Source organism: Salvelinus sp. IW2-2015, linkage group LG27 (genome assembly GCF_002910315.2).
Source record: "Salvelinus sp. IW2-2015 linkage group LG27, ASM291031v2, whole genome shotgun sequence".
Classification (NCBI taxonomy): Eukaryota; Metazoa; Chordata; class Actinopteri; order Salmoniformes; family Salmonidae; genus Salvelinus; species Salvelinus sp. IW2-2015.
Genome location: NC_036867.1, coordinates 24,281,954 through 24,303,357, shown reverse-complemented (window position 1 = coordinate 24,303,357; position 21,404 = coordinate 24,281,954). Strand labels below are relative to the sequence as shown.

The following is a 21,404-nucleotide window of genomic DNA, read 5'->3' as shown; positions in this document are numbered from 1 at the left end:
CTGGCCGATTCCCACAAATAACATCCCTCTTGGACAACCCAAATTTCCCATGCCATCTAAGGGTCCAAAGCATAGCTCTGCCGTGATAGCGCTAGAATAAATACACCCCAAAAAGCCTTGTAATGTTTGACACAACAACATGTATTGGCATGTGTTCCCTTGGCTGTCTAAAGGTAGGAGCGCCGTCTCTTGTATGTGCGGACATTGTCTAACAGTGTAAGCGCTGCAATGGCTGGCGAGCACACTGTACAGGTATCCTTGACAACTTCATAATGAGCCTGGGGGTGGTTAGAGCTCGGGAATGCCTTTCTTCCACCTGATCTCTTGATTGAAGGGAGGCGGCAGTACGCAGCGTTGGAGCCCAATAAGAGATAATCCATGCTGCACTTTGCAACTCTATTTCATCGCTTCTCACCTAACGAATAATGCCATACAACTTGTTCGCTTACAAACAAATTTTCTACCCTTGATTGATTAGTCCTACCTTAATGTGGTCAACCCCGCAAAATCTATCTTTCTAACGTGGCCAAAGATCTCCATAAGCCAACAATCCAACCCTCCCAAGTTCTTACTATAAACCACATTGGACATCCAGTGAGGAAGCTCCTGAGCGCGAATACCCGACCATCCCGCCCAATGACTACCCTGATAAAATTATAAATCTGAGATTTCCCGCCATTTGGAAATCCGGCAGAGCGACCGATGGGATGTCAGCCACCAACCAAGTGTCCTCAATGGCCCTGGAAGCCCTGCTGGTACTTGAACTTCTTGATCGACCCGAGAAAGGGAGTAAGCCCTCAAAATTTGCCAATGGAGTCAAGTCACCTCCCTAAAAATTACCACCCATCGTGCCCTCTCTTTCGAGGCAAGTCTCGTCCCATGCCCAACATATTCAAATCTAACGGAAACACCCTTTGTGTGTCTTTAGACAGTGCATCATCACATCCCACCTCAGAACTAACCATATCACGCTGTGTCGACACGGTGCGTGAAATGCCCGTGTAGGAATTGCACCTTGCAGACCAGAGTGGTGAAAAATTGTTTACTTCTTGAACTGTTTTACTAGCATCTTGGCTTTCTATAATCCAGTCGAACCAACTAAGTCTCCCCATCAATGCATGAATCACACTGAGCGAGAAACATAGAACACAAATCTGAACTTTTTAATATTCTTACCCTTACGATCTGTGCCTCTCAGACTCCATCACATACCTTCTCGCAATGCCTCATTACTGACCGCACACATCTACCAAAACTCCACCCATTCAGACACCCACATCCAACAGAGACAACATCAATGCATACCAAATTTGCACATAGATATACACAAATTTGTCATCCATCGATAACATCCCAATTTCTCTCACTGTGTATCCTTTAGACAATTTACTCCCGTGTAAAAAAAAGACAGAGGTCTTGTCGAACTGAACTCACCATTTCCACCATCAAGAACCAAACCAACAACCAGGGCATCCAATAACTCATACCAAGCTCCCAGTTTCGACTTTCCCCTCTCACAGGCCCGAAATACAATCTCTATCCTGATCCCTAATCTTGGAGTCTAAGGGATGTAAGGGACGCACCAAAAGCAACACATCCAAAGCTGCATTCCCAATATTAACAATTACATTCTTTATTTGTCTGGGTCTTAGTAAAAATTGTTACAACACATGACAGTTTAGCTCTCACTTCAAGTTAGCCCACCAAACAAAAAAGTGAACACATCACTTGAATCCGTATTAAAAAACGGCGGGCTGGTGAGGTAGCTCCATATAGCTGAATTTAAGCTCAAAATTTCCAGCTTCAAACAGTGCCTTACCTACAATTGGCTAGTGTTGCTGATTAAATAATTTCCAAGAACCAGACACACAGCCCGTAGTGACAAAATGCTCTACCAGCATCTGTATTCCGCCGCGAGCAGTCTCCATCCAAATAACTTAACAGGCCCGACCCTGCTTCAGCTTCCGAATCCAGACGAGAGTCGGATGTATTCAGTAAGGAGTTTATAGGCCGATGAACTGGCAGTAAAGGAACAACTCTTGGACCACCAGTATGTGAGACAAAGTGAGTCTAGAGTAACAGATCATTGCATTGTTTTCAGCCAATTAGATAAGCAGCTTGGATTTGGGTCACTCAAAAAAGGGAAGAATTACATTATACTGTTAGCCATTCACTTTTGACACAGATAAGTTGGTGAAATTACAAACAAACCTTGCTAACATTTCAAGCCGCAATAACGGACAACAGGTGAGTTTCACTGCCTCTCTGGCTGGGAAAATAATTTGAGCAGAGATACCAATGACTTCTGACCTAAAATTAACATGCATTCAGCCAACGATTTCCCATGACCCAAGACTTATGACACTACTAGCGAATAAAAATAACACGAAAAGCTCTGATATTGTTTGAGTAAATAGACGTATCGAGTGCCATCTTTCCTGGTTCCTAAAGAGTCCGCAGCCCATGTAATGGACCAAATTCTCCATATTGTAACGCATGGGGCGCGTTATATGACACAGTATGGACTGCGTGGGCGGTTTTTGAGCGGCTGCTCAATATCTCCTTGATCTCTCCTATGCCCGATTATTTATATAACCAGCCACGTGCAAAATACCATGCTGCACTTTGCAACATGAGTGTTCCCGACCAAAAATGCCCCACAATGTATCCCGCTCACAAACCAGAGACAAGTGAGCTTTCACCCTTCTGGATTTAGTTCCACCTCCAATTGGTCAGAATCTCTTTCAAAACTGACTTTTTTTTTATTGTCTGCAAAGTCTCCATCACGCACAAGTCAACCTCAAGTTTTATCAACATCATACAAGACATCAGGGGAGAGCGCGAACGCCGCAAGCCCCCCACTACCATAAATTATACTAATCGAGATTATCCACATTTGGGGAATCCAGGGGTCAGCACAACCCAGTAGTGCATATGGTCCCCTGAAAGCCTCAGCCCTGGGTGAACCGCCTTCTTGTCACCTCAGAGGTGAGACTCCGCGTTGGCCTCAGCGTTAAGAATTAGACTTCATACACATCGGTTGGACGGGCAAGTTCCCTCCTCCCATAGTACACAAAACACAGTTTTCGTCTTCTCTACGATTACCCCACCTATTTTGTTCTGATTAATATCACATCACTCTCGACCTGCGTGAAAGCCGTTGAATGCACCTTGCAGACAGTAGTCTGTGAAAAAAAAAGTGGGTTGTTTATTTTGTTAACTAGATGCATTATTATCCAGCGTGAACACATAGATTCCCATGCATGTGCAACCACTAGTAGAAAAATCTACCCACATAACCTTTTAATATCTTAATTAAAACCCTGTTCTGATATCACAAATCAATGGACGACAACACTACTACAATATCCAGAAACACAAACAATAGTGGGAGGAGTGTAGTTGGAGCAGGAATGATCCTGACACACGCTCAGGTCCCTTGAGATTATCAGTGTGTGTATCTCTCTCCTCTAGAATTATCCTACATTCAATGTAGTTACAGTGGCACGTCAGGCTTCCACTTTCWGTCASRGAAAGCTGCCAGGTCTGACAAAAACAAGCTATCACAGTTTACATAACGGAAACCCCCAAAGAAAGCAGAATGGGYAAGCYACTYGCCCAATAATGTAAGKAGTGTGTAGAGTAAGGGGAAGCCTCAYTGTCACTGTACTGTACCAAAATATCCATTGTTTCAGGTCAGGGTTCAGGGTGCTCTSCTGCCTAWTTGGTGCCTGGCACAGGGTTGGTGATTCAATAGAATGTTGGCACCATGGTCATTTGCACATCCTTTATATCCMTTATAGCAGACCTAGGATGGATGAGTGAGAAGGCCCCCCATTTCAGTAGCCTACGGGCCATGGATGCAAGCCTCTATTGATATAATATCTGTATGGCTTTAATTAATAAAACAACTGGATTGTGGTCCTACGCCATGCACAGACATACCCAGTTCCATTGTACCATATACCCTCCAACCCCACCGGAATGAAGGACAAGGGGTGAGTCCTTCCCATGGTAACACACCCTTCAGAAAACTTGGTTTGCGTCACAAATGGCACCCTATTGCCTATTTAGTCCACTTCTTTTGACCAGGATCTTGATCAAAAGTAATGCACAATAAAGGGGATAGGGTGCCATTTGGGACGCATCCTCAATGTCCATTCCTCCCTCCAGTCGTCTCTTTTCCATGGCTGGGAGGCTGGCCTGTGGATGGGCTTCTTATACTGTAGGGGTCAGCTGCTCACTTAAAAAGGATGAGATGGCAACGTTTGTACAACGTTGTTACTGTACATCCTGTCTGGTTAAATCCAGCACTGTTTGGGATGAGGACTGGGACTGGTAGGCTACTGCACTGTCCATGTGGATGCCCTATTAAGGCCAGCTGTTTGGTCCCCCCTGGATGGTCTCAAAGCATAGCTCTGTGTGTCCAGTGTGGGCCTTTATGTGGTTGGCGCTGGACACTGTCAGGATCCATGATGCATCCAGGGGGGCTGGAGCAGTCTGTCCCTGGGCTGAGGGAAGGTAGATGGAGACCGATGGAGTATGGCTCTATGCCAAAGAGATGATCAGCACCCCCCAAAATCCTCCCTCTCTTTCGTTAGCAGCCAGAACTAGCCATATCAGCTGTGAGAGAGCCTAACTCCTGGCTCCCCTACACACATACCCCATTTCCACCTCCCATTGCCCTACAAAACACCATGCTTTAAGACCATCTGACTGCCACTATCAGGGGACACAATTACCACCACACCAAATATAGCCTTTCTGGGAACTATTCATCCTGTTAATCAAATTTCTGTTGTACCATATCACTTCAATTAGCCAAACACAGCCTTTTTCTCAACTCATCTTTGGACCAGCAGAATGAGGGTAGTGAGTTATAGTACTTTGAATAACAAGGGGCTGTTAGCTATTTGAATAACAAGGGGCTGTTAGCTAGCTGCTCTGCAGTACCATGTGGTAGAGTGCATTGGCGGCACATGAGTTTCTAGTTTAAGGAAGCTAAACTCTCCCCATAAAAATTCACCATTATAATAAGGCATTCCATGCATCATTGCATTTGCAGACTTATGTAAGATAACCTACAGTGCCTTGCAAAAGTATTCATTCCCCTTGGTGTTTTTCCTATTTTGTTGCATTACAAACTGTAATTTAAATAGATTTTTATTTGGATTTCATGTAATGGACATACACAAAATAGTCCAAATTGGTCAAAAAAAAWTATGTTTAAAAAAAATCTAAAAAATAAAAAACGGAAAAGTGATGCGTGCATATGTATTCACCTCCTTTGCTATGAAGCCCCTAAATAAGATCTGGTGCAACCAATTACCTTCGAAAGTCACATAATTAGTTAAATAAAGTCTAATTTAAGAAATGTGTTCAAGTTTTCCCACACTTAGTAGAGAGACACATGATAGTATATAAATATGAGCAAGGTTTGAAATTATGTTTCAGTCAAACATGTCTGTTTGAGCTTCTATCGGTCAATTTGCAGACTACAAATTATTTGGAATTTTGTTCCGGCCCCCCGACCATCCGCTCAAGGAAATTCTTTCCCACCTCTAGTTCTTCTGGCTGTGTGCATTTTTTWGAGCTGTGAGTGTGTGTGTGTCTGTCTGTGTGTGCATCAGCAGGTTTGTCCGTGTGTATGCGTACATACATCTGTGTGTGTGGGTACGTCTGTGTGTGTAGACATGCACTTCTTATCTTGGTCAGCTTAGCTCAGACAGAACAGAGCAGTAAGGGTGGGTGTGGTACGAAAGAGACCCTGTCTGAAGCTGTTTTCACAGCCTTAGTCAGTAGTAGGGTGGCTTTTCTGTCTGGGAGACATAACTATTGTCAGCTGTGCATTGTCTCAGTGGGCAATCAGTGGTGTAGATACAGCAATTGATCATTGGTCACTCCCCCACAGTATAATGTGTTTTCTGTCCACTCTACAATACCTGATTGGCTGACAGAACTGAGAGTAAAAAAAGACGAAGTAAATGACTGTTAAATGATGTTCACAAGTCATTCTCCTCTTTCCCCAGATACATCCTTGTTCTTCTTCTTCACCTCCACCTCTTATATCCTCTAGATCAGCGGCAATATAGAAAACGCTGATACTTTTGTCTTGCCCATTTACACTCTGAATGGCCCACATACACAATCTATGTCTCAAGGCTTAAACATCCTTCTTTAACCTATCCCCTCCCCATTCATCTACACGGATTGAAGTGGATTTAACAAGTGACATCAATAAGGGATCATAGCCTTCACCTGGATTCACCTGGTCAGTCTATGTCATGGAAAGAGCAGGTGTTCTTAATGTTTTGTATACTCAGTGTAATCTTATTCATTATGATCTGAAAGGTGAAACTGATTGTAGATCAGCACTCCTTAAAGATGTTAGTGGCTCATTAAATGGACATCTGTGGCAGCAGCCTAGTCCCAGTGACAAGACTGATTGGGCTTCAAGCGTGACAGGCTGTGCTGGAGAACCAGGTCTGTGATCCTGTGATGTCCTAGGTAGAGCTAGCTACTGTGGAAGCCCACAGCTACTGCTTTGAAAAGTTGTGCTAAGACTTTATGTGGCCAGACAGAAGATTTTGGAGACCTATACAAACAGTCCATCCAATCCTATCCCAACCATCAGCTGTAGGGCTTCAGCTGCTCACAATGCAGCTCTTGTTACCAATTATTTGGATTCTGGAATTTGCAACGTAGCCCAGGGCTGAGCCAGGAAAACAACATCAACATCATGCTGATTCTTTGCATAGCCTACTCTCCTCTTCCTCTACTACTATACCCAGACAGAGCTATCGTGTTACCTTAATGAACCCTATTAGGAAGAGTAATCTCTGTTGGTCCTCCGGTGGAGCTGCTCTGTGCTCTCCATCCTTCCCCCATCCCCTCCCTCCATCCCTCCATCTGAGCTGTTCCGTGCTCCATAGCTCTATTGGCTGGCTGGGTTGCTGGGTCACATTACTGTCCGTCTGTCTGTCTGACAGCCTAATGAACCCCACCCCAGAGGAGCGAAAACACAGACGCACACCGTCTTTCTCTAGAGTTCCAGACAAWGATGGCCTGTTTTAAGGGGCCCTCTAGATGGGAAGAAGGACAGTGACGCGGGACAGCTGCATCGGGCTGGGGGGCAATAGACAGGCTAATTTAAATGCCATTAGTGATGCGGTTCATAATAAACAACAGGCTGTGTAACCAGGGGTTACTGCATGCCACGCGACCTTGAGGATGCTGACCCCATGACCTGGCTGACCTTGTGACTCTGGGGAAGGTTGGCCATTATACCATGTTTATTCATTTAACCTTGTCAGGAGACGTCCTTATTCTTATACCTGGCAACACAACAACATAGCTTTCAACAACATAACTTAGTAGGGTTTTCTTTGCACAACTTTCCAAAGAGGTAGCCTTAGTGTTGTACTACTACTGAGTGTCCTTATACCTAACAATTTAAGCTCTTGAATTTCTTACTCTGCCTAATTCTGCTGCAACTTATCAGAATGTGTTGTTTCAAACATGTAACTTGATAAAACAGTATAACCTTTTCCTTTTTAGTTAATTTCCTTCCAGGTGATATGCGTATCTATGGTAAGCCATTCATCCTCAGTGCTGGGTCTGGGTGTGTCTCTTCCTTCCTCGGTGTGTTTAGGTAACAGGAATGGGGGCCTGAAGACACAGACAGGCCAGAAGCCTGACTCCATGGTTACATCCCAAATGGCACCCTATTCCCTATTTAGTACACTATATAGGTAATAGGGTGCCGTTTCAGAAGCAGCCTGAGTCTCCATGCCCAAACCTCAGACAGCAGGTTATAATTCTGGGGCTCAGCCAATACGGGCAGGTTGATTTACCCAATATTTGAATGTGGCCAGGTTTATTTTCTTTTGATTAAATAGGCATTTGGGGCATTTGGTGCAGTCAGGCTTTAGATGAACTCTATAATGCCTTTATTTGGCTCCTAGACCCTAACAGGGGAGCAGGGAGCTGGGGGGGATGAGGAGGAGGGGGTGAGGAGGAGGAGGATGGGGTTGAGGAGAAGGGGGTGGTGGAGAAGGGGGAGGAGGTTGAGAAGGAAGTGGAGCAGGGGATGAGGTGGGTTGAGAAGGAGGTGGGGGAGGTGGAGCACATGTGTTTTGTATCGTGGTAGTATAACAGCACCCCACTTCTCTTCCCTCTCCCCGTTCTCTTTGCTCTTTCTGCTCCTCTTCCTCTACCTGTCAGAGCTCTGGCACAAAATTACACACGCCTTTCATTTGGAGAGAAGGGAGCCCTAGAGTGAAGTTATCTTACTSCTCTGGAATGTTCCACCCCTCACCTACCTCCACTGTTAACCCAGATGCAATTAGAGTGAAGGGGGGTAGATAGGGTGGGGTTATTGGAAGAGGGGTGCCTAACTAACGATTGTGTGTGAAATAAATTGACCTCTTTCAAAAATCTGTCCCATTCGTTTGTAGGTCACTCTGTCTATTTGTTCTAGCCTGTCCGAATGGAATGGTGTGAGAGTGAACGGATGGGCAGATAACATTGGAAAGGTTATTATAACAAGACATTTTAAAGTTTTTGTTTGTTATGGTGTTCGGCAGGTTTTTCTTCCGGCTGTTCGTGCGCACACATTTGTTTCGTGAGGCAACTCGAAGTTCGGTAGCTGAAGTTTACTCCATTCTTCGGTCATTGATCAACAGTACTACCACAGATAGAACAATGATCCAGATATTTCACCGATGTATAAATGTGCAGCATCCCGTTGGCGTATCCACTCACAACCAAATATGGTGATGAGAGGAGCCCAGTGGCCGGCAATGGGAGAAGATGGACCAAGATGGATTTTGGCCTACACTCTGCTAATTTTCTCAACTATGAAACAATTGATCTCAATACAGTTTTCTGTTTCCAAAACGAGAATATTTTACGAACAGAGTGGACTAAGTTTGGTAGACTTTACCCGTTGCCAAAGTTAAGACATTGCGCTCTTTAGAATGAGTGCAAGGGCGAATTTAGTTTTTGCGCACGTGCACTACACAGACTAGGAGTTCCCTAACGGAAATATGCAAATACATGCTAGAACACACCAATAGGATCTTGCTAGCTCGTGCTTGGCTCTGCCCACCTCCTTGCTTGTTCTGCCCACTATGATTAATTTGCTTCCATTGGAAACGACAAGCTGTGGTCTATCATGGGTAAGTTATACAAATCTTTGGTACTACTCCTAGTAGGAGTGGGAACAATGGACAAGATTCTTCAATTAAGTGTTTGTTGTCATTCAACGAGTTTTCATGCACATTTTTTCACTTGAGAAATACTGCACAGAACATCTTATATAACGTAGTTAGATGTAAAAAATTGTGCGACTAAGACCTGCTTGGCAAAAACGTCAGTTAATTACAGATTTCTTGTAGATTAATTCTGATTATTTTGAGGAAGTGTATACTGGCTTCAGTGCCTTGCAAYAGTATTCGTACACTCCACAGAGCTGGGCTTTACGGAAGGGTGGCRGGAAAAAAAGCCATTGCTTAAAGAAAAAAATAAGCAAACACATTTGGTGTTCGCCAAAYGGCATGTGGGAGAATCCCCAAACATATGGAAGAAGGTACTCTGGTCAGATGAGACTAAAATTGAGCTTTTTGGCCATCAAGGAAAATGCTATGTCTGGTGCAAACCCAACACCTCTCATCACCCCGAGAACARCSTCCCCACAGTGAAGAATGGGTGGCAGCATCATGCTGTGGGGATGTTTTTCGTCGGTAGGGACTGGGAAACTGGTCAGAATTGAAGGAATGATGGATGGCGCTAAATAGAGGGGAATTCTTGAGGACTGGGACGGAGGTTCGCCTTCCAGCAAGACAATGACCCGAAGCATACTGCTAAAGCAACACTCGAGTGGTTTAAGGGGAAACATTTAAATGTCTTGGAATGGCCTAGTCAAAGCCCAGACCTCAATCCAATTGAGAATCTGTGGTATGGCTTAAAGATTGCTGTACACAAGCGGAACCCATCCAACTTGAAGGAGCTGGAACAGTTTAGCCTTGAAGAATGGGCAAAAATCCCAGTGGCTAGATGTGCCAAGCTTATAGAGACATACCCTAAGAGACTTGCAGCTGTAATTGCTGCAAAAGGTGGCTCTACAAAGTATTGACTTTTGGGGGGTGAATAGTTATGCACGCTCAAGTTTTCAATTTTTTTGTATTATGTCTTGTTTGTTTCACAATAAATAAAAAAATTGCATCTTCAAAGTGGTAGACGTGTTGTGTAAATCAAATGATACAAATCCCCCAAAAACCATTTTAATTCCAGGTTGTAAGGCAACAAAATAGGAAAAATGCCAAGCTCGGTGAATACTTTCGCAAGCCACTGTATGTTGTTGCTACATCGTCTAAAGAGGGACAAACATATAATCTTCAAGTGAAGGTCATTTAAGGGATTATGCGAGGCACCGACGTTTGCTTRGCCTTGCCGAGTTCTGTTAGGAGGAAATCGAACCTACTATGTGGGCGCCTTTACTGTATCCAGAATTCCAGAACCTCCCCATRTGTACTGTACACAACTCAGCAGACACACAAGACAGACACAGAGCACTGCAGAAGAGTAAGAGGAGGAAATCAGCACTACAGTTTGGATCTTTTTCTTATTTTTTTTGCCAGGATCATCCACTCAGTAACAATTGCCACTGTTTTCCAGGGAGTCCTTGGTTAGTTCTGATGAAGAATGTTTGCTGGAGTTGGTTGACTTCTCCTTGCCTCATTAGATGTTTCTCCTTCGGCTATGACTGGGGTAGGATACTCTCTCTCTCTTTCTTCCCACTGTGCTTTGAACGGAATCCCCAATGAGTCATGGGTAATAGACCTGCTCAAATGAGTTCTGATGGTGATGTTTCAGTCAGTGATTAAGTCTGACATTATTTCCTCCTATTCTATTCTTCAATCCCACAATGCCGTTATTTTACCCATCATCCATCTCTCTCTCTSTTCTTCTTTTGTTGTTTGTGAACCTGCTTACTCCATCATATGTCACAGTATCACCTTCGTGAGTCCCAAATGACCTCCTATTTCCTACATAGTGCACTACTTTTGACCAGAGTGTGAATGCATCTTTTGTGATGCGTCTGACAGATCTGTTAGATCAGTTAGCTCAGTGTTCCACCACATCAGTGGTGTAAAGTACTTAAGTAAAAATACTTGAAAGTACTAATTAAGTCATTTTTGGGGGTATCTGTCCTTTACTATTTATATTAGACAACTTTTACTTCACTACATTCCTAAAGAAAATGATGTACTTTTTACTCCATACATTTTTTCCTGACACCCAAAGGTACTCGTTACATTTTGAATGTTTAGCAGGACAGGAACATGGTCTAATTCACACATTTATCAAGAGAACATCTGTAACGCTCGTCGTTAGGTGGAAGAGAGGAGGACCAAAGCGCAGCGTGGTATGTTTCCATATTTATTGGAAACACTTAACAACACGAACAAAACAATAAACAGAAAATGAAACTAACGACGCTACAGACCTGAACATGTGAACATACAGACAACGAAGAACGCAATGAACAGGAACAATCACCCACAAACAAACAGTGAGAACAGCCTACCTAAATATGGTTCCCAATCAGAGGAAAAGTAAAACACCTGCCCCTGATTGAGAACCATATCAGGCTAGTTGACAACCCTAAAACAAACATAGAAATACATAACATAGAATGGCCACCCAGCTCACGTCCTGACCAACTAAACAAGACTGAACAAAGGAAATAAGGTCAGGAACGTGACAACATCCCTGGTCATTGTGTCTGATCTGGCGGACTCACTAAACCCATGCTTCTTTTGTAAATAATGTCTGAGTGTTGGAGTGTGCCCCTGGATATCCGTAAATTAAAAAAATWAAAATGGTGCCATCTGGTTTGCTTAATATAAGGAATTTGAAATTATTTATACTTTTAATTTTGATACTTAAGTATATTTTAGCAATTACATTTAGTTTTGAGACTTAAGTATATTTAAGTATATTTAAGTTTTGAGACTTTAGTAGACTTAAGTATACTTTTAGACCTTTAATCAAGTAAGATTTTACTGGGTGACTTTCCCTTTTAGTTGACCCATTTTCTGTTAAGTTATCTTTATTTTTTTACTTAAGTATGACAATTCAGTACTTTTTCAACCACTGCACCACATAATCTGCTGCTCTTGCACTCTGGCCTTGTCTATAATGGTACCCTATTCACTCTATAGTGCACTACTTTTGACCAGGGCCCATATAGAGAATATGGTGCCATTTGGATGCATACTCTGTCTTCTTGTCCTTGGTTTGATTTCTTTCTGCTCCCCTTTTGTTTAACGGAGAAGAAAATCTGGGTTAAATAATATTACCGACTTTGAAGTTCTAGAGAATAACTTGTGTGGAGGAGATTGGGGAAATGGTTGAGTCCCTTGAAATACTTGAAATAGTAATTACAAAAAACGCTTTGATATTTTGGATACTGGAGGCACAGTCAGTATGGTAAACCCTACTATTCACACTGTGGTAATAGAATATGTGTCCCAAATGGCACCCTATTCCCTTTATAGTGCACTACTTTTGACCAGAGCACCTGGTCAAAAGTAGTGCACTATAAAGGGAATAGGTGTGCCGCCATTTGGAACGTAGACTGTTTCTCTCTGAATAATAACCACACTGATCTTTGAGATAGTTTTCCATCTTTCCAATTCAAATTACCGTAAAGACAGAAAGTGGATGGATTTAAAGGAGGCTTTTCTCTTCATTTTCTTTGTGTTCATAAACGAAACTTTCCGGGATGAGATTTGAAAGCACTAACTAATATCTTTAATGACAGACTTTTTCATGACATGAATGTACAGTAAAACAAAAAAACTCACCAGAAGCGGGCGGGCGAGCAAGCAGAGCGATGCAGGTGGAAAGAACGGGARAGGCAGAGCACTGACTGTATGCAAGTAGGATAGTCCATATCTCCAATTGTATCTTTGCTGATAGCAATGTTGTGTTTCCATAAGTGGATGAAATGGTCTAATTTAGCATGCATGGTAAACCCCTTAACTACCTCTTCCAATTCAAATGAGAAAAAAAGTGAATAATGACAACAGTTGTATTGTTTTGTGTGACTACAGGGTCAGCAATAAAACGCAAAAATAGAGACACGTTCTAATTGAGCGAGGCATCAAAGTCGACAACCCGCCCGCCTGGCTTCGTTTGGGTCATTATCATTTAAAACAATGCATTCTAAAATAAATCACACAGACAGCTAACTACAGATGAGATATTTATGATTTTATAATATAAGTAGCAATGTTCTGTACATTTATTTATACCATTAGTGTATTGATGGCATTACCAATACTGTGTTGATGGCATTACCAATACTMTGTTGATGGCATTACTATTACTGTATTGTAGTGGAGGCTTGTGACTTGAAAAATTGAGGAGGATGGAAGACCCATGGTATAGCTGCGGACCGAACAACAAAGAACATTTAAAAAATCATCAAAAACAAATGATTTGAACCTAAAACGTATAATAAAGACATTTAAGTGAAATATTATGGGGAATGGGAATGAGAGGGCTACTTACAGTGTTYGGAAGGGCAGCAGTAATTGAATGAGGGTATGAGGCACGAGTAGAGGTGTTCAAAGGCTTGACTTCAGTGCAGGACAGGGTTGAGGTGTTCAGAGGCTTCAGTGCAGAAAAAGCTTAATCATGGATGGATGGATGGATGGTGTTGGAGAAGAGCCCAACTCCTCCACTAAGGGCAGTACAGGATTTGACTGGGAAGACAAAAAACAATAACACACAGTTAGACAAAAGAGTTAAGAATGAGTTAGTCCAAGCAAGGAGTAAAATCACATTGATGTGTAATAATGTGATCGTGTATGTGATTGACTCTACATAATAATGAAAGAAAATGTATAGGGGTACTCACAGTGCTTGGACAGGAAACATTCAATGTGCCAGTGGATGAAAGGGCATATGGGAAATGGGGAATAACCAGGGGATTCCGTTCTTCAGAGGGGCACAGACTGTTCAGTTCTTCAGATGGGCACAGACTGTTCAGTTCTTCAAAGGGGTACAGGGCTGTTCAGTTCTTCAAAGGGGTACAGGGCTGTTCAGTCTGTTTAGTTTTTCAGAGGGCCATGGGTGTAGCATGGGGGAATTACTATTGAAAACAAAATTAAAATGAATTTCAATAAAAAATTGGTAACATAATTTCTTTAACATAAAAAACGAATGTAAACTTCATTATAATGGGAAAAACATGTGAAAGCCTTACGTTAAAGATGAAGTCCTTTCTTCTCATAGTCTGGTTGACAAACTGGTCGATGGCCTTCTCATACTAGTGAGGATTTTTATGCAGTGATTTAATAATTCTCTATGGATAGTAGAGGTGAAACGGTACGTGTATTCATATTGAACTGTTCGGTACAGGGTCCACGGTGCACGGTTCGGTACGCACTGCGAACCGAACAATACATGAATCATATATTATAGCTAGGAAAATATCTATATATTTAATTATTATTTTTTATTTATTGCATAAACCAATGGCGCATAAAAAAAATAAGTTGTTTATATCCACATAGTAATAAAGTTGTCTTAAAAAAAATAAGTTGTTTAGTCTCGTAGCTGTATGCAGCTTCGCTCATTAGTTATTTCASTCCAGCGAGAACAGAGCTGAGAGACCGTCGTAGCAGCAATTAGCTTATGAAGGAATTAGCAGTTAGCTAAATGCAAAGGAGCAACTTGGCAAGCATTGGCGAGCCAGAACTAGAAGACGCCCCAGTATCATTCAGGTCTGCCGTCTGGGAACATTTCGGTTTCCCTGTAAACTATAACAGGGGTTGCCAACGAGTGGTGGATAAAACTTTTACAACATGTAAGCGCTGTTCATTGCGATAGCCTATTCGAGTGACATGACTACTCATTTGCGCCGACATCACCCCAAAGTGCCAATCGGTATGACTAGGCGAAAAAATGAAACGGCAACCAATCGACAACAACTTCTCCCCACAGCCATCAGGCAACAATATGCGGTTGACTCTGGTAGGGCTAAAGAAATCAACGCAGCGATAGCAAAATTCATAGCGGCAGATATGAGACCCACCTCTGTGGTAGAGAATGCGGGGTTCAGAAATATGTTTAAAGTGGTCGGGCCGCGCTTCACTATTCCTTCCCATACACATTTTGCCCAGACATTAATGCCTTCCTTACTCAACAAAAAAAATGAAAGAACAACTTGAGAGCGAGTTGTCAGAAACGCGGTCTGTTGCTCTAACAACAGACAGTTGGACGTTTAGAGCTACAGAGAGCTACCTTATTGTAACGGCTAATTTCATGACGGCAGAGTGGGAAATAAAAATCCATGTTCTRCAAACACGTCCCGTTAAGAGTAGTCACACCAGTGTAAAGTTGGGGGAAGAGTTAAGGGAAGTAGTTGCAGTGTAGAAGTTAGAAGTTGTCAGTGGTCACAATTCCTGTGACCACTGACAACGCTAGAAATATTTTAAATGCGGTTGCACTAGCTGGATTGGGGCCACAGATAGGATGCTTTGCTCACGTTATTAATCTAGCATCTCAAAAAGCAATGTCAGTGAATCCAATCTCTCGCCTCCTAACAAAGATCAGGAAGGTGGTATCCTTTCACAAAAGCACAACTGCTGCACATGTTTTCAAGACAAAACAGGAGATGCTGGAGCTGCCAAACCACAAACTAATCCAATATGTCCCTACTAGATGGAATTCAAGCCATGACATGGTTGAGAGATACCTTGAGCAGAAAGTTGCGGTGTATTCTACACTGACTGATCAAGCTGTGGGGAAAAATGTCAAAGATTGTGACTTTGTCTGAAAATGACATAAGACTAGCAGAGGAAGTTATCAAAGTGTTCAAACCTCTCAAAACAGTCACAACACTGATCTGCACTGAGAGCATTCAATCAGTTTCCATGGTCCCTCCTATGAAAACAATGATCCTGAAATCAATGGTGGCATCTGATGAAGATGAACCRGCAGTAAGGCATGTCAAGACTGCTATCAGAGTTAACCTGGAGCATAGATATGCTGACCCTGGTGTCCAAGACTTCTTACACAAGAGCACCGCTTTAGGCCCCTGGTTCAAGTCCCTACTGCACCTGGATGCTGCTGCTCGTCTGAGAGTTTACAATGAACTTACAGCAGAGATTGTGACCAATATACAACAGGTATTGTATTTATTTTGTTAATGTGACATTTATTATTTTATTAATTAGTGATTTAACAATTAATTATGAAGTAATAATTGTAATTGTCATAATAGTGTTTGATATATATTTCTAACAACAAATCATATTTTTAAAGCCACTTCAGAGATAGTAATTTTCATCTAATTTAATTCTGCCGGGTCAAGCCACAGATACCACAGGAGCCAACCCTTCTCCAGAGACGGCAGACAACAGGGGTTCTCCTCCAGAAAAGAAGCCTGCCATGGCTGAGCTTTTTGGGGAGTTGTTCACGACCCAGGAGCAGGGAACCAAGTCAAATGTCAAGGTCATTGAGGAAGAGGTGAACTCATACAGGGAAGTGGACTGTAATTCCCCCTGGATGCTGATCCACTTACATGGTGGAAGACCAAAGAGTTAATATACCCTCATGTTGCCATGTTAGCAAGGCACTACCTGGCTGTGCCTGGGACCTCTGTCCCTAGCGAGAGGGTATTCTCCACAGTGGCTGCTATTGTCACAGCAAGCCGATCTATGCTCACTGCAGATAATGTGGATAGACTAATCTTCTTAAAGACAAATGTGAAAATCTGATTATTTTTTTATTTATTTTTTCAGGTAACCAGTTTCAAGTGGTCCTGTTTTGTTTAAGGCACTGCTAGGTGACTTAATTTTCATATATGCTGCGGGACTATGAACTCTTGCTGAAGTTATGTTTTAAATGACAATTTTATAACATGTTATAAGGCAGGCACGGCTGTTTTTTGTTGTCCCCTTGTTTCCATATGCTCCTGGGAATTCAAGCTACCCATGTTAACTATTATAATAAATGGAAAATCTAAATACAAATTACATATTTCTCAGGCATTTATTTTGTTGATGTATCGAACCCGTACCGAACCGTGACACCACTGTACCATATCGTATCGAACGTGGGTTTTGTGAACCGTTTCACCCCTAATGGATAGGATTGCAAGGTTCCTCAGTCTCTCTTGTCCCATAGTGTTCCGAGAGTAGCTCTTCAGCCTCTTGAGGCAGGAGAAGCTATGCTCCACCCCAGCTGATGTTGCGCCCATAGTAGCAACTAGGCACATGAGCCTGTACAGCTCAGGCATCGCTTCGTCAAGTCCACTGCTCTTATAGTGCAGGATTGTGTCACTCAGCTTTGCAATGTTCCCTTGAATCTCTTCGTCACAGTAAAACACTTGCAGCTCTGTTTTTCTGTCTTTCCTGATCAAAAAAATTGCCATAGGCTTGTCAGAGCATCATCTGGGAATTTTCTCTTGAATGAACCAAATTTACTACCATCTAACAACTCCAGGAATCGCATGCTGTCCAGGCTTTTGTACCTCTGTGCTCTCTGAGACGTGCAGTTATCATGAATTGAGTCATACAGTGCCTTGTAGGTATGCCTTACATCCTGAGTGCCCTGCCGACACTTCCTCCTGTGCATGATCTCTGGATCCGCTGTCATGCTTGCTGCCTTCTCATATATGGCACTGAATGCTACATCAGACTTGTGCGCCTCCATTCTGCTTATCAGATTCTCTATTCTTCTCTTAAAGTAGGCCTCACACGTGGCTTTCTGCTGCACTATGTCAAACAACATCTGTGTGAGCAAATATCTACTAAAAAGTTAGTTAAATCAAAATTGAACCCATCGGCACATGACACAGTATCATCATCCATGGTAGGGTGCTCTATGATATGTGTGAAGGTGTCCTTCAGTGATTTTCCAACGTGTTGGTGCGGTTTTTTGGCAAGCCTGCACATCTAGCCTGTTCAAGCACCATCACCCTCTTGGTCGACTTGAAAAAAAGTGGTGAAGCCGCCCAGTGTCGCAAAGAAAACCTTAACTTTGGGAATGAACTTGGTGCTCTGACTCAAAACTAAATTGAGCCGATGTGCATAGCAATGCACAAAAGTGGCACTCTGAGCTACTTCTCTTACTTTTGCCTGCAGGCCATTTAAGGCAGAAGCCATTACAGCAGCACCATCATAGGTTTGGGCAACACGTTTCTCCATGAAGTTCAACTCAGACATCTCAGAATTCACAAAGTCAAACACAGACTACGCATCTCGCCCACTTCACACATCAAAGTAGCCCAAGAAACGCTCCTGAAAAAAAGCCCTGATCATCCACATAACTGGCGATAACTGACAACTGCGAGCAACAGCTGATGTATGTGGTTTCATCTATTTGCCATGCGAAAAACAGCACCGCATCCATCTCTCTTTTAATCTCACTTTTAATGAATGATGCAAGTGGAAGCGATCAAATCATTCTGAATTGATTTTGAAATACCAGAAAAGACAGTAGAAAGTTCCATATGTTCAGCAAGTAACACATCATAACGTGCTATTACCTCTGCAAGCTCCTTGTAGTTGCCTAACTTTCCGTCTGGTCGTGTCCTCTAAAAGCTCATTCTTGCATTCCCAAAAATGCTGTGGTGTAGATAATCTGCTTGAGTACATCCTTGTTTTTTCTTACTTTCTCATTGTGTTGTGCAATTTGAATACGCAGCCCTTCGTCCATTACATGATCGATGCGGCTTTTTCTCAGAAGCTTGAATCTGATGTGGGCGTTTATATGCTCCCTGCTTTTGTGATGCCTTTTACCTGAATGATTGATGTTCTTCAGGTCACAGCATTTTTTTWTTTTTTTTATGTATCCTTTATTTAACTAGGCAAGTTAGTTAAGAACAAATTCTYATTTACAATGATGGCCTATCAGGCAGAACGACAGATTTTTAAGTTGTCAGCTTTGGGATTCGATCCAACAACCTTTCAGTTACTGGCCCAACACACTAACCACTAACCACCACCTGCCACCCCCCTTTCGCTCAAGGCTCAGACTTTCCAAAAAGCAAGCAAGGCAAGCAATACAGATGGCTTGATGAAAGGCTCCCTGTTAACCAGCTATACTTTTGATACCAATTGATATTGAACACCATCACCTTTTCATCCTTCTTCATGAAACTAATCTCAGGCGGAGGTCGACCCTCGGTTTTAATTCGCACCTTTTCCGTGTACCCCAGAGAATGAACAAAATGTCCACAACATTGTCAGTACCGTTAGTCATTCTGGCAGAGAAAACTGCTCCATCACGCTACTAGCTTGCTAGCTAATGCTACTTCAATAAATTGCACTAACTGTACACAAAAATAAAGTTCTAAAACCAAGAAAGCAATTTATAATATKAAAAAAATGCTCAACTATCAATTTTCACTCTTAATCTCTATCCAACAATGTCACCAAGCTTCTCAACACATAGAACCCCCATAATGCTCTGTGGCACAATCCCAATACAACACACTAGGTTAATTCTCTGATCCTAATTCTATGATTGGATGGACAACATGTCAGTTRATACTACACAAGCTTTGATTGGTTGGAGGACGTCCTCCGGAAGGGGTCATAATTACCATGTATGTCTATGGAATGGGGTGAGGCCTACGAGCCTCATAGGTTTTGTATTGAAGTCAATGTACCCAGAGGAGGACGGAAGCTAGCTGTCCTCCGGGTACACCATGGTGCTACCCCAGACAGAGCTGTTGAAGTTACTGTAGACCTTCATTGCAAAACAGTGTATTTTAATAAATTATTTGGTGACATATGAATATATTTAGTATAGTTTTATCTAAAAAGGATAACTTTAATGTTTCACAATTTCTATTTTTATGACATTTCACTGAGGAGGATGGTCCTTCCCTTCCTCCTCTGAGGAGTTTACACTGCTGTCTTACAGGTGGCAGTCTAAATGTTCTTCTGATGTTAAAGTATGATTGTGTGAATGGGAATATCTTGCACAAGTTTCGGTTACATGTAAATCACCTCTCTCTGCAGCCTTTCCCATTCACACGCTCTCCCTCTTCCATTCCACTGGTCAGCAAATTAAAACATGGGTGTGTGCTGAAGAAAGGAAGGAAGAAATAGAGGGAGGTTTTTTTCTCATCTGGCTGCTGAGGATTTCCAGAGCACCAAAAACCTCCCAGTCCTCCGTTCCTGCCCTACAAATCTGGTTTTATTACAGAGAGAGGGGGGGTGATAGAGTGAGAGGGGTAGAGTGAGAAGATAGAGAGTGGGGTAGAGGGAGAGTGAGAGAAGGGGACGGGGAAAAGAGAAAGAGGGGGAGGAAGAGAAAGGGAGAGAGAGGGAAGATAAAGTGAAAGAAAGTGTCGAGTTCCTCAGAGACCCCTACACTTCGAGAGATAAGAGTTGAGAAGTAAGTGAGCAGTATAATACAGTGGGTTGATTTGAGGAGTGAGCAGCTGGTTCATTATCTATGTCCTCTCACTGAACTCAGACTATAGTTTCATCCCAAAGGTCACCCTATTCCCTATATAGTGCACTACTTTTTACAAGAACCCTATGGGCCCTGGTCAAAAGCAGTGCACTATTTATAGAAATATAGTGCAATTTGGGACACAACCTATGGTGAGGTGACTGTTCACTATCGCTTCTCCATACTATATTTGATTTCATCAGACATTACTGGATACAGAAGAGATACATTGCGTCGTAGTGCGTGCGTACATGTAGACAGTATACAGTGCATTTGGAAAGTTCAGACCCCTTGACTTTTTCCACATTTTGTTACATTACAGCCTTTTTCTAAAATTGATTCAATAGTTTTTTCCCCCTCTTCAATGTACACACAATACCCCCATAATAACAAAGCAAAAACAGGTTTTTAGAAATGTTTGCAAATAAATAAATAAAAATAATAATAATATCACATTTATATAAGTATTCAGACCATTTACTCGGTACTTTGTTGAAACACCTTTGGCAGCGAATGCAGCCTCGGGTCTTCTTGGGTTTGACACTACAAGCTTGGCACACCTGTATTTGGGGAGTTTGTCCCATTCTTCTCTGCAGATCCTCTCAGGTTGGATGGGGAGCGTCGCTGCACAGCTATTTCCAGAGATGTTCGATCGGGGTCAAGTCCGGGCTCTGGCTGGGCCACTCAAGGACATTCAGAGACTTGTCTCAAAGCCACTCCTGCGTTGTCTTGGCTGTGTGCATAGGGTTGTTGTTGCGTTGGAATGTGAACCTTCATCCCAGTCTGAGGTCCTGAGTGCTCTACAGCAGGTTATCATCAAGGACCTCTCTGTACTTTTCTCCGTTTATGTTTCCCTCGATCTGGACTAGTCTCCCAGTCCCTGCCACTGAAAAACATCCCCAAAGCATGATGCTGCC

The 21,404-nt window shown here is 42.6% G+C and overlaps 1 long non-coding RNA gene across 1 annotated transcript; it reads right to left on the bottom strand.

The window, feature by feature from the left end:
* Positions 1-12,887: 12,887 nt before the first annotated feature.
* LOC111953728 (uncharacterized) lies at positions 12,888-14,675 on the bottom strand. Its single transcript, XR_002875904.2, has 4 exons — positions 14,279-14,675; positions 13,931-14,164; positions 13,582-13,775; positions 12,888-13,458 (listed from the first exon to the last, which is right to left on the bottom strand). It is a non-coding gene; the product is annotated as an uncharacterized lncRNA (long non-coding RNA).
* Positions 14,676-21,404: the final 6,729 nt, after the last annotated feature.